This window comes from Prosopis cineraria, unplaced genomic scaffold (genome assembly GCF_029017545.1).
Source record: "Prosopis cineraria cultivar Desert tree isolate PC_DT_omini unplaced genomic scaffold, ASM2901754v1 PC4, whole genome shotgun sequence".
Classification (NCBI taxonomy): Eukaryota; Viridiplantae; Streptophyta; class Magnoliopsida; order Fabales; family Fabaceae; genus Prosopis; species Prosopis cineraria.
In genome coordinates this window covers 36036071-36049090 of record NW_026555335.1, presented here as the reverse complement: position 1 = coordinate 36049090, position 13020 = coordinate 36036071, and positions in this window count along the sequence as shown.

Genomic DNA, 13020 nt, shown 5'->3' with positions numbered 1-13020 from the left:
GAATATTAAAATTTTGAAATACGATAATATCTTTAATTTGTAAAAACAATTACAAGTTTGAAATTTTTAATCTAAAATTTATAAAATTTTAACTCACGAATATAATCTAAAAAAAATAATGTCTTGAGAGTTGACTAGGTTATCATCACACCCAAAAAAAACGGAAATTTTTTTAGGGAATATTATTTAAAGTTAATTGTGGAAGAAATTAAGATCGTCAAGATGATTAATTAGATTTCGTATGTAATGGTTTTCTGCTGGCGATAGGCTGACTGCGTGCTGATGTCATGGGAGTACGTGTTATAAAATTAGGGAAACAATACGTGGCATCAATACGTAGAGTAAAAAATATGGGCCAACTCAAATTATATGAATTAATTCACATGAGTTGAAAGAGATATGAGTTATATTAAATTTAATTTATTTTCATATAAGTTGGTATTTACTTAACTTTTGAGAATTGTCAAGTTAAATGAGTTAATCAACCAACCCTTTTATTTTTTAAATTTTTTTCTTGAATTTTAAAAAATACATTTAAATAATGAGTTTTAATTTAATATTCCTTCATGATTCATTCTATATATATTAAAATATTAATATATAATATTTATACAAAATATATAAGTCAATCCATCTAAGTAAGTTATACCAATATCATTTATACCCATAAAATTTTTTCTTTTTTCCTTTTTAATTTTTTTAAAATAATATGAGTTAAATGGGTTAATCTTAACCCATCAAGGCTAACCCATATGATTCACAGAAAAAACTTATTTTTATTTAGGTTAATATTTTTTCAATCCAACTCAATTCTTATGACTTGTCATTTGGATCAATTCATATAACCCAACTTGTATTTCTAGCTTTATCAATTTGTTGATAAAAAACCAAGGGCTTTATTAATAATTTAAATTTAACTTTAACTTTCAAATAATTATACTTCATTTATTTATTATTCATTTTTTTTCAATTTTTTAATAGCTGAAGTAAAAGTGAGAAAGGCAATGGGGTGGCAAGCGACATCATTTCATTTTGTCTCTGCTTATGCTCTCATTATGCCCTTCAGATTATTTCCTGTTCATCCCCTCTCTATCTCACTTTTCTCTTTTTGCTTTTTGTTTAAAAATATATATTTTTTCAAAGTTGCTTCCTCTTTTGAGCCCAAATTATACTAATTATGATATTACTAGCTAGTAATAAAGATACGCTTCATCAACCAATCATTTTAATCGTTTCAAAATTATTGTATTTGCAATATATAGGGTCATCATCATTCGACTTTCAACTGCTTCATCAAAGAACTAGTGTTATATCTACTGAGTGACGGACAGAGCCAAGATTTAAAAATAAAAATGTTTAAATGAAAATATATATATACATATATTATAGAGTTTTTATTAATTTTAGATGAGCCAAAAACATATACTTTATCTGTTTAAAAATATAAGACATTTTTAATTGAATCTCACCTCTTAATAAAGTAGTTACCTACTTTCAAACTAATCCTATTTTTTTATACTTACCTCTATTAAACATCCTATAATAAATATAAAATCATTATCAATGAGAAAACTTTAAAAAAAATACAATGATTACACCTTGAAAGACTAAAAATGCCTTATATTTTTTAATATTCAACTTTTTAAAAAATGCTTTATATTTTTAAATGGGAAAGTAATACAAAGAAAATTTTAAAAAATTGAGGAGCTACAGCCCCTGCTGGTCCCCACTCCCTCCACCACCGTATTGAGTAATTATAATTTTTGTAGAAAGAAAATACTATAGTATCATTTTAGGATTACTTCATTCAATTCTATTTATAAAATGCAGAGATTGATTGGTAAATAGAATCAAATCAACATATTTTAAAGTATTGCATTCGATCGAGTTTTAAGATATGTAGCTATATTAAATAAAAATATTAAAAGCATTTTTAAAATACCTATGAGTAAAGTTGCTGAAGGTAATAATAACTCCACACAGTAAGAGTTTATATTAATTTGGACAGGTTGTGGCAATATCATAGGTTTTACAAGACACCTGGCGATTGAATCAAAAAATATCATCACAATTTTTTTTATTTTTCATTAAATGTTGGAGAAAAAACTATGTTATTGATATATATGTGTGTGTAACAAACAAGAATAACATTATAAAGTTATCAATTTTTTAAATAAAATTAATAAATTTTAAAATTTTTGAATCCACGTTACAAATTATGTGCTTATCAACCCTTTCAACTCATCCTAGAATGAAAAGGTCGGGATGAGTCACAAGAGCAATGAGCACTTAATGAGCATTGAATGTGGATCCAAGATTTTCTTGATTTCGTGAAGTCTATTAGAATTTATTTATAAATAGGATAAGATAAAAAAAATAACAATAAAATCCTTTTAAATTATATAAGTAATAATATAATTCCTTTCATTGAAGTCTTTAAGAACTTTTTATGTTAATAAATTTTAAAATAAAAATATTATTTTTATCAAAATAGCAAACTTCAATCACAATTTTTTTTAAATAATAACTTTTATTTTGTGAATAGTAAAAATTAAGGAAAAAATTATAACTTATTAAGTGTAATTTTTGTCTCAAAATGTTAAGTTTCAATCACAACTTTTGCTTCAAAAATAATAATTTTTATTTTGTGAATCATAAAAATTAAATAAAAAATTACAACTAGTCAGTTGTAACTTATGTTACTAGAAACTAATTTTTAAAATAACAAGTCCCAATTATAAATTTTTTTAAAAAATAATAATTTTTATTTAAATGACCGTAATAATTAATAAAAAATCACAACTTGTCAATAAAATAAAATAATCTTTGATATTTAATATTTATTGACATAAAATTTTTTAAAAATTTTAATAATATTATAATATTTTGAGAGATCAAATTATCATTTATATATTTTAAAAAATTTTATTATCACTTCTCCTAAGATAAAATATATAATTTTTCCTATCAGCATAAGAGACAATGTACTTTCGCACAATCTTTGCGTTACTTCTTTTTTTTGGGTAAACCTTTTTATTACTTTTGTTTTACCTATCTCTGTTGAAAAAAAGTTCAAGGCCACCCTCAAAACATTTCTCTCATGCCTATTGGCTTTTATTAACTTTTCTTCTTCTTTTTTTTTCAAGAAAATTGCTTTTACTGTAGGGAATTTGATCCTTTCATTAATATAAAGCATATTTTGTTTCCACTTTTTATCACGAGAAAATAAAAGTACATGTACAGTGTATATATTGTTATCAAATTTTAAGTTAATTGTATGGGTTTATAAGTTTTATTTTTTTCAGTTTATAAAATCATGTAATCTCATTTATAAATTTAAATTAAATATAAACTAAGTTAAACTCATGAGTTAGTTTTTTGAGTTTATCATTTTTAATTTGTAAAACCATATTGATTCATTCATAAAATTATACTAAATACAAACTTCATCAAATAATGTCAACTCAATTTTTTACTGAGTTGAGAAAATTAAGTATATATGATTTAGATCTCACTTCACGGAAGCAGTACGACTCACTTCAAAGAAAATAAAATTCAAAAAACAAAAACAAGAATTACTGAAAATATTATGCCTTATTTTGAAATTTCTATATTGGATATGAAAATATATCAATATAGATAGGTTTAATTTCAATAATTTATATCTAAAATATATTTAAATTAAATTATGATCATATTTTATATTTTAATTATTTAATTATATACTTTTAATAGTTATTTATTAATATAGATCAATTCTTATGAATTTATTATTCAAGTTTATACCATGATTATGAGTTTATTTAAATTCACTAGTTTGATAACTTTGTATTAGGGGTGTTCAGTGTGGACTCGTCTCGATTGGCCCGATATCATCCCGATCATATTAGGACGGGTCTTGTTTTAGCTCGAAAATAATCAGGACGAGACTTTACGAGACGGGACAGGAAAGGGGTTTGAGACGGGACGGGACATGAGATTATCATCGGGACATCCCGTCCTGTCTCGAATATTATATATATTATTTTTTATTTTAATTATATTAATATAATTTATACTTATATTAATTATATTAATTATAATTTAATACTTGCAATTCTTATTTAAAACTAAAGTTTTTTTATATTGATAATTTTAATGGCATGGAGTAAACATGATGATATCTTTCTTTATAATATATTAATTATATAAATATAATTTATTCTTATATATATCTATTTAATAACTTTTATTTATAACGTATTTCTTGCTTTATTTTTAGAAGAGTAATTAGCTTAGCACATCTTCACTAAAGTAGAAGAATAATGATTTGATGTTATGTTTGACTAGCTTGTTGTTGCTAATCTTATAGCATAAAGATCACTTGTATTTGTTATTATAATGTGTAGTTGTGATTAATATAATTCAATAATTAACTTTAAATTATTGTTATTTATGTACTTGTATTGTTTTGATTTTAAACTTAATAAATTATATATTTTAAAATTTTAATAAATATTATTATCCAAATATTTTTTCGATATTATTTCATTTATCGGGACGGCGGGACGTCCCGATCTTGTCCCGATCCCGTCCGACTCTTAACGGGACGGGACGACTTTTGGAATGGGATACAGGACCAAAATTGAGTCATGATTTTTTTTTCGGGACGGGACACAGGATGGAGGTGTTCCGTTCTCATCTCATGAATACCCCTACTTTGTATCCATAAACCATAACTCTCTCTTAATTTTTGAATAAATATTTCAAAACTAAAAAACAAACTCGTCAACTTTTACGCACCTTTCAAAAAAAAAAATCACCGATCTTTCTGCATATTTCACAGCATGTAATTTACATACTTCCTTTGTTTAAGGATATGTAAGATATTATTTAAAATGTTGAATGTTTAAAAATATAAAATATTTTTAATTTTTAAGATATAATCATTGTTCTATTTTAAAAGTATTATATTTATTTTAAGATTAAAAAATTTATTAAATAAAAATAAATATAAAAAGATGGAATTAGTTTGAAAAAAAATAGCTAACATTTTTTACGGGAAGGAGTAACAACATTTCATTTGCCTTGAGTGTCAACATTTTTTTTTCAGAACTGTTTAATTACAAGAGATTCCAATCAATTTCAATCATCAATATATTTCTATAAATAAAATTTATAAAAGGATTAACTATTTATAAACCATAAACGATAAATCTGATTTTAAACTCCATCTAATAATACATATGATCTGCATCTAGTTTTAGTAAAATTTTATATCAGTGTAACATATTCACAACATGTTCATGAAACATCCACCACAGATTACATGTTGTAGATGTTATAATAATTCATTTCAGTTATGTAATATATAAGGAAAGATGTTTAATTAGTTCTTATAACAAGACGCGTATGATTTTTCATTTTAAAGTATTATAAAAATAACATCACATAAAAAGTATTGGTTAAAATTGGTTAAAAACACACACACTGACACATACACACACAAATTAAAGGGACGCGAACTAATCCAGATAGCAAAACTACAAATGACTCATTATTTTTTGAGGAAAGGAAACTTATGTTTTAGAATGTTGCCCCATTCTTCTAATTTTAAATATAGGGTAAAAGTAATTAATTCAAGTTTTTAAAGTAATAGTAGTTTATATTCTCAATATTATTAAAATTATCAATTTATTTTAGTTTTGCCCTTCAATATAATAAAAGGAGAATCATATCTAAGGGTCAATAATTATTCACAAATAAGGATTAACAACAAGTCACTATTTAGAAAAAAATAAGTCTCTATTACCATTGTAATAACAAACAATTTTGAATCGGTCATTATCTATAAATAATTCCCTTGAGAAGCCCTTAGATGTGTGATTCTTCCAATAATAAATGACCCGTATCAAGCAACTGTTAGAAATTGTACCCTAGGGTCAATTATTGTACGATACACATTGTTATTTAATGAATTTTTCTTTTGTCATCATAACAATTACATATTCAATATGATAACTGTATTCTTGGATAAACTACAATGATTGTCTTAAATGTCCTTAGTCGGTCATCTATGAGGGATTATAGATGAAACAAGACTAGTATGACTTTGATTAATTATAGAGATACAAATCAAAGCCATGATCACTTGAAATAGTACAAGGTGCTGGACCGACCCACTATGAGAAAGTTGCATGGTACAAATCATAAGCTTATCTCATATGTAACTATATCACTAAGCCCTTTAACCTAAGATCATCACGGATTCCTACATGATGATCATTGAACTTTGACCTAGTCAAAATTCACCTTTAACCGGGTGATCATAAAGGCTATAATTGAGTTTAGTGATATTTATACAGAGGAATATAAGTAGTCAAGATGAAATTTGTCCCTCACATTAAGTGAGAGATATTACTGAGCTCTTTGATAAGTAAGACTAAGAAAATATATGGCTACATTACAATGAAAAGGATTTTTCCATTGCTACTATCAGTCCACTCAAAGATTGAGAAAATAATGGTAAGATAAAGGAGAATGATAATTTCATATCTCATACTTGACCGAAATATCACGTGACAAAAGGGATGTGATACGGTTGCATGATAGGTTACATCGGATCATCGATCCCCATGTGAATTGAGTAGTTGTAACATCTTGCTAGAAGCCACTTGTGACTTATGGGCTAATAGCGTAATTAGCTTACTATCAATTTCATATGGGCTTATAGGGTCACATATAAAAACAGCCCAACTCGAGCTATAATGTCCAAGTTCATTGAATTTAAAATATATCTAGATTCAATGAATGTAATATAGGGTAAATGTATTTTATATATATATATATATATATATTTAAATATTTATTTGATAAATATATATGTGTGTGTGTGTGTGTGTGAAATATAAAATATAAAATATAATATATATATATATATATATGAATATATATATATATTCATACGTGTGTGTGTGTTAGATATATATATATATATATGCATATGATACATAAAATTAAATATATATATATATATATACATATATAGATATATGTGATATATATTATATTATATTATATTATATTAGTTTTAAATTTATTTTTATATGATAGATTCAATTTAATAACTAACATGATATGAGAGAATATCATGTCAGTTTTATAATTTGAATTTATAAGATAAATTCAAATTAGATATGATATCATGGATTAAATTTATAAAATAAATTTAATTATATTTTTGTGGGCTTTTAAGTGGAAGACGAAAGCCCTTATCTATATACTATATATAGATAAAGATGTCCTTTATGAAAGAAGAGAGAGTTAGAAAAGTTTTAATGGCAAAAATACTTTGAGAGTCATGAAATACCCTATAGAAGAAAAACTAACATTCAAAGAAGAATGGACATTAGGAGCGCTAGCATGCTGTTCTAGTTAGAAAGCTATTTATGTGGATACTAGTAGAGGGAGCAGATCTACATTGTTAGCTCTTGAGATCTAAACTTTTGAAGTGAATGCGCGCTAATTTTGAAGGATTAAAAGGTAACTCTTCTACCTATCTTGATTTAAACGAGTTCGTTTGGTTCATATCAAGATAGAGACTTTAAAATTTTAAGTTTTCGCTACGCCTCCCTATCCAACAGCAGCATGGTCTTGAAATAGTTAAAAACAAGCCTATGATATAATGCATAATTATTGATAAGAAAGTCAATTCCCTCAATTAGCACATTGTCAAACCAGCAACACACATATATGATTAATGAGAAAACGAATAAAATAGGAAAACTGTAAACATTACATGTTGCCTTATATTTTGAAGTAAGTGGGATTTTTAGAAGTCATCATATATATTTAGAAGTTGAAGAGGAATTAACGTAGGGTAATATTAAATTTTTGATTATATATAATATTCTATAGTTAGGGTGATTATAATTATTTTATATTTTGTTATGAATTTTTTTTGTTAAATCTTTATTTTATTCTCTATTAGCACTTAATAGATCTTTTTCCTTTATATAAATATATATCATATTGAAAGCAATAAGATAAGTTACTATTTTTTCAAATTGTATCATGGTACCAAAGCCAGGTCATTGTTTTCCATCTCTGCTTTATTCGGTGCTTCTGTAACCTCATTGCACCCAAACTCATCGTTTCGCCTTCCACTGTAACATCTCATTTTTAATTCCCTAATTAATTAAACCTAATTAAGGTAATTAACTAAGTTGAGGTGGTGTATGGTTAGGGAAATCTAATAAGCATATTTGATTGCATTTCAACCCAAATTATGGGTCAGGTATCAAGTTGGGCCAATCGAGCATCAAACGGAGAAGAAAAATAAAGAGTGATGTTGTTGTGCCACATGCTGCGGCGTGAAGATCATCTACTGTGGTGCACAAACACTTTAAATGTAAAGGAGGACCTCTTTGTGCCATGCGCTATAACACATTGTGTGTTTTTCGTGGTGTATGGTTATTTTCTGCAGATATCAGTTGTGAAAATGAGATAGAAATAGAGAGAAAGAAAAGAGAAATCAGAAGAGGCGTGCTAAACTCTGGTAGAATTTGCTAGTAGATGACATTGGGAATATTTTGGAGGCTACAAACACCCAAGATAAGTATTACACTCATTAATCTTCCCATTTCTTTTACATTTATGAGTTTGCAGTTAAGGTTTGATTGTGGAAAATAATTTTCAATCTATATAGGTTATGGGTCTGAATTTATTAACTCAAATGGAGTTAATGGGAGTATATTAGAGTATCTAAATCTAGGCATAATGAATTTTGGTGTCTTGGGTTGTTGGGCACCATTAATATTTGAAATTTGTATTTAATATGGATGGTTGGAAGAATGTGATGCCATTAATGGGAGTTTAATGGCTCATTAATGCTATTGGGGACTAAAGATAGATAATAAATCTAATAGATAGGTTCAAACTCTTGTAGAGTGGACTTTGGACAATTTAGAAGTGGAGATTGAGGATTTTATACTTGAATTGGTAATGTTGATGAAATTCAACTTAATTGATTATAGTTTTAGCTCTTGGTCACCTATTGGATTGAAAATTCAAGCTTGGAAGCTAGTAGATTAAGAGTAAACCTTTGACCTCTTAAAGGTTTAAGGTAACCATGGAAACCCTACTTTGGATAGTTATATTTTAATTGATTGTTAATTGATTGCTAAATGTGAATTGTGAATGTTACATGCATGGGATTGATTTTAAATGTAAAACCATGTATTAATTTCAATGAGTATATGGAAATTTGTATGTGCATAATCCTATTTTTGGCTTGAAATGCAAAATGTGAAGTCAAAAGGGTTTCAAACTATGAACATATTTATGCTTTTAGAAAATTGAATGTGATGTTGTGTTGGGGTAATTATGTGTTAATGAGAAGCAGATTTTGAGATAAGTGAGAAAAATGTTGAAAAAATAATTAGTGTACATACTTGGATAGTGCATGGTCGTGAATCCAATGTGATTGTTGTGGTAATAAGCAAATGAAATGAAAATGTGAAAACGAGTGAGTACTGTTTATGGTATGATCAATAGGTAGGAGTTCGCATAAGGATTTGGAAGTAGAGAAAATTCATATGGTATTTAGGCTACACTCTAGTGCATAGGGATATAACCTTGTCTTATGGTTTTTTAGGATACTGTCTCATAATTTGTTAAGGGATTAGAACCTAACTATCTCCACTGGTTCAATGAGGAGAATAGTTTAGGGTATGAGACACCTCAGAGATTTGAGTATGGGGGAAGTCATGGTCCAAAGTGAGTCATGTGATCTTTGGCTGGGTCACACCTCATAATTGATGAGTTTAGGTAGTCCAGTCACATGGGAGGAGCCTTATTTAGCATTATAACCCACAGTTTCAATTTAAGAAAATAACAAGGGTGTATGGTTGGTTGACCATTACCTATATAAATATATGACATGTCGCATGTGTTAAGTTGTGGCAAGTTGCGTGAATAAGGGGTCATGTCATATATCTAAGAATATGATGACAATACACCTAGTATATGTGAGATAAAGAAGTTATTAAATGAGAAATGATGAGTTATGATATATGTGAGTATGTTTTGTGTACTTAGTTTTATATGCATGTGCTTGTTTTATAATTGATACATAACTACATAGGGTAGGTTTTACTTTGGTTACTAAGTGGTTAAACTCACCGCTTTCATTTAACACTTTTCAGGCTATAATTCTGGTACAGAAAGGGAGAAGGCTCAAAAGGGTAGGAATTAACATATTCCTATTGTATGCCTCTAGTTTCAATTTATTTTATGTAATAGTATATAAATGCTAATTCTAGAAGGCATGCATCACATTTGCATTATTTTGTTATTACAAGTGTTAGATTTGTATTTTGCGCCCTGAGTTTTTTGTGTACATTGAGATATGTATGTTTATAGGGCCAAAATACTAGTGCAAGTGTAGAAATGGATATTTGAACATGTTTTGATTGATTTAGGTGTAATACAATGCCAATTTGCCCCTTTTATTTTTGGTAAAAAGAAGTTGAGGAGTGAATTTCTGTTATACTGTGATTTAAGTATGGGTGACATGTTGTATTGATAGTCCTAAGTTTAATGGACATGGTCCAAGTTTTAGGAAAATCTTTTGGCATATGTTGAGGGTTTTGGACACCCATTTTGAGTGAAAGTTATGAAAAAGTGATTAAAATATGTTTGGGTGTCTAACTTCCTAGTGTGACTTGTTCTGAAAGTAAAACTCATGTCATTAGCTAGTTCATGTAAAAAGCTTTTCGTAAACATCTAGATCACGTCATTTCGATGTTGGACAGAGAATTAAGGCACATTAAAAGTTCCTCGATTTTGCTGTCAAATGACAATAGAATCTGTTGAATTTTTATGCAATAAACCACAGCATATGGCATAAAAAGTAACTTGCCACGGCGCAGTGTGCACAAGCCATGACACACTACTCGGTCACACATTAAAAGAGTTGTTTTTCACTTGTTTTTGATTCTTTCACTCCTCTAAGATATTGTATGCTTCTAAAACCTGTTTATACTTCGATATCAAGGATTTGATTGATTTAAACTTATTGTTATTTAAAAAACTTGGGATCCCTTGAATTTTAGACTAAAGCTTAGTAATCATCTTTATGTATTAATCTTTTGATTACCATGAGTTTTAATGTTAATTATGTTTAGTAGAGTGAGATTTTACATCCACCATTACAACTATTTTGGATGCTTCTATACTTGCTAATAGAACTGCTCAATCCTCATCTTCTTCTGCTCTTCGCCATTCACTCGGGATCAATACAATCGGCTTCTTGCTTTTGTGCAAGCCCCTGCACCTACCACTTCATCAACTCCTTTACAAGTTAATCTTGTGACTACCTCTCCTTCCCTTCCTTCTCTCAATGAGTCTTTAACACTAGGTATATCTCACTTAATTTCCTCTAAACACCTTTCGTCTACCTGGATTATTGATAGTGGAACAACTAATCATATATGTTTCTCTATTGATCGTTTCTCTAAGTTAGTTTTTATTTCTCTTATTTTTGTTTAGTTACCTAGTAATTCTGTTGTTTAAACTCATCATTTTAGAATCATTTATCTTTCCTTTGATTTTTATCTTACTAATATTTTATTTATTCCTCAGATTGACTATCATTTAATTTCTATTTCTAAACTCAATTTTTACTTCCATTGTTTCTTAATCTTCAATGCCACTCATTGTTTTCATTCTAGCCCTAAATTCTTAGAAGACGATTGAAATAGCTGAGGTTTATAATAGTCTCTATATTCTTTAAGATCATGCAAGTAGGTTCTCACCTTCTTCAGTTTCTCCTGTTACTTTGCATTCTATATCCGTACCTTCTTCTAATTTATGGCATCTTAGATTAGGACATGCCTCCTTTGCTGCTATTAGTATTCTAGGTTAGAAATCATCTTCAATCATGTGTAAACCCACCTTGAATAGAAGTTGCAATGTTTGTTATTTTATCAAACAAAGAAAATTATCATTTTCTATTAGTGTTTCTCATACTATTCGTCCTCTTAAATTTTTACATGCTATCTATTAAGGGTGTTCATGAGACGAGACGGGATCAAGACACCCTCATCCCGTGTTCTGTCCTGAAAAAATGATCGGGATTGAATTTTGGTCTCATGTCCCGTCCCATCCCAAAAGTCGTCCCATCCGTTAGGAGTAGGGATGGGACCAGGACAAGATCGGGACGTCTCGCTATCTCAATAAATGGGATAATATCAGAGAAAGATCTAGGTAATAATGTTTATTAAAATTTTAAATCATATAATTTATTAAGTTTAAAATAAAAACAACACAAGTACATAAATCACAATAATTTAAAGTCAATTATTAAATTATATTAATCACAATTACACATTATAATAGCAAATACAAGTGATCTTTATGCTATAAGAGTAACAACAACAAGCAAGTCAAGTACAATATTAAATCATTATTCTTCTACTTTAGTGGAGATGTACTAAACTAATTACTCTTTTAAAAAAAGTAAAAAATACATTATAAATAAAAGTTATTAAACATATAGATATAAGAATAAATTATATTAATGTAATTAATATATTATAAAAAAAAGATATCGCCATGTTTACTCTATGTCATTAAAATTATCAATATAAAAAAACTTTAATTTTAAATAAGAATTACAAGTATTGAAATTATAATTGATATAATTAATATAAGTATAAATTATATTAATATAATTAATATATTTAAAATAAAAATAATATTATAACATTTGGGACGGGACGGGATGTCCCGATGGTAATCCTGTGTCCTGTCCCGTCTTGTCCCAAACCCATTTCTTGTCCTGTCCCATAAAGTCTTGTCTCGATTATTTTCGAGCCGAGACAAGACCCATCCTAATATGATTGGGACGATACCAGGCCAATTGGGACGAATTCAAATTGAACACCCCTACTATCTGTGAGGTCTATTTAATACACTTATGTTTATGGCCATCATTATTTTTTGACTATTGTCAATGATTACTCTCGCTTTACTTGGATC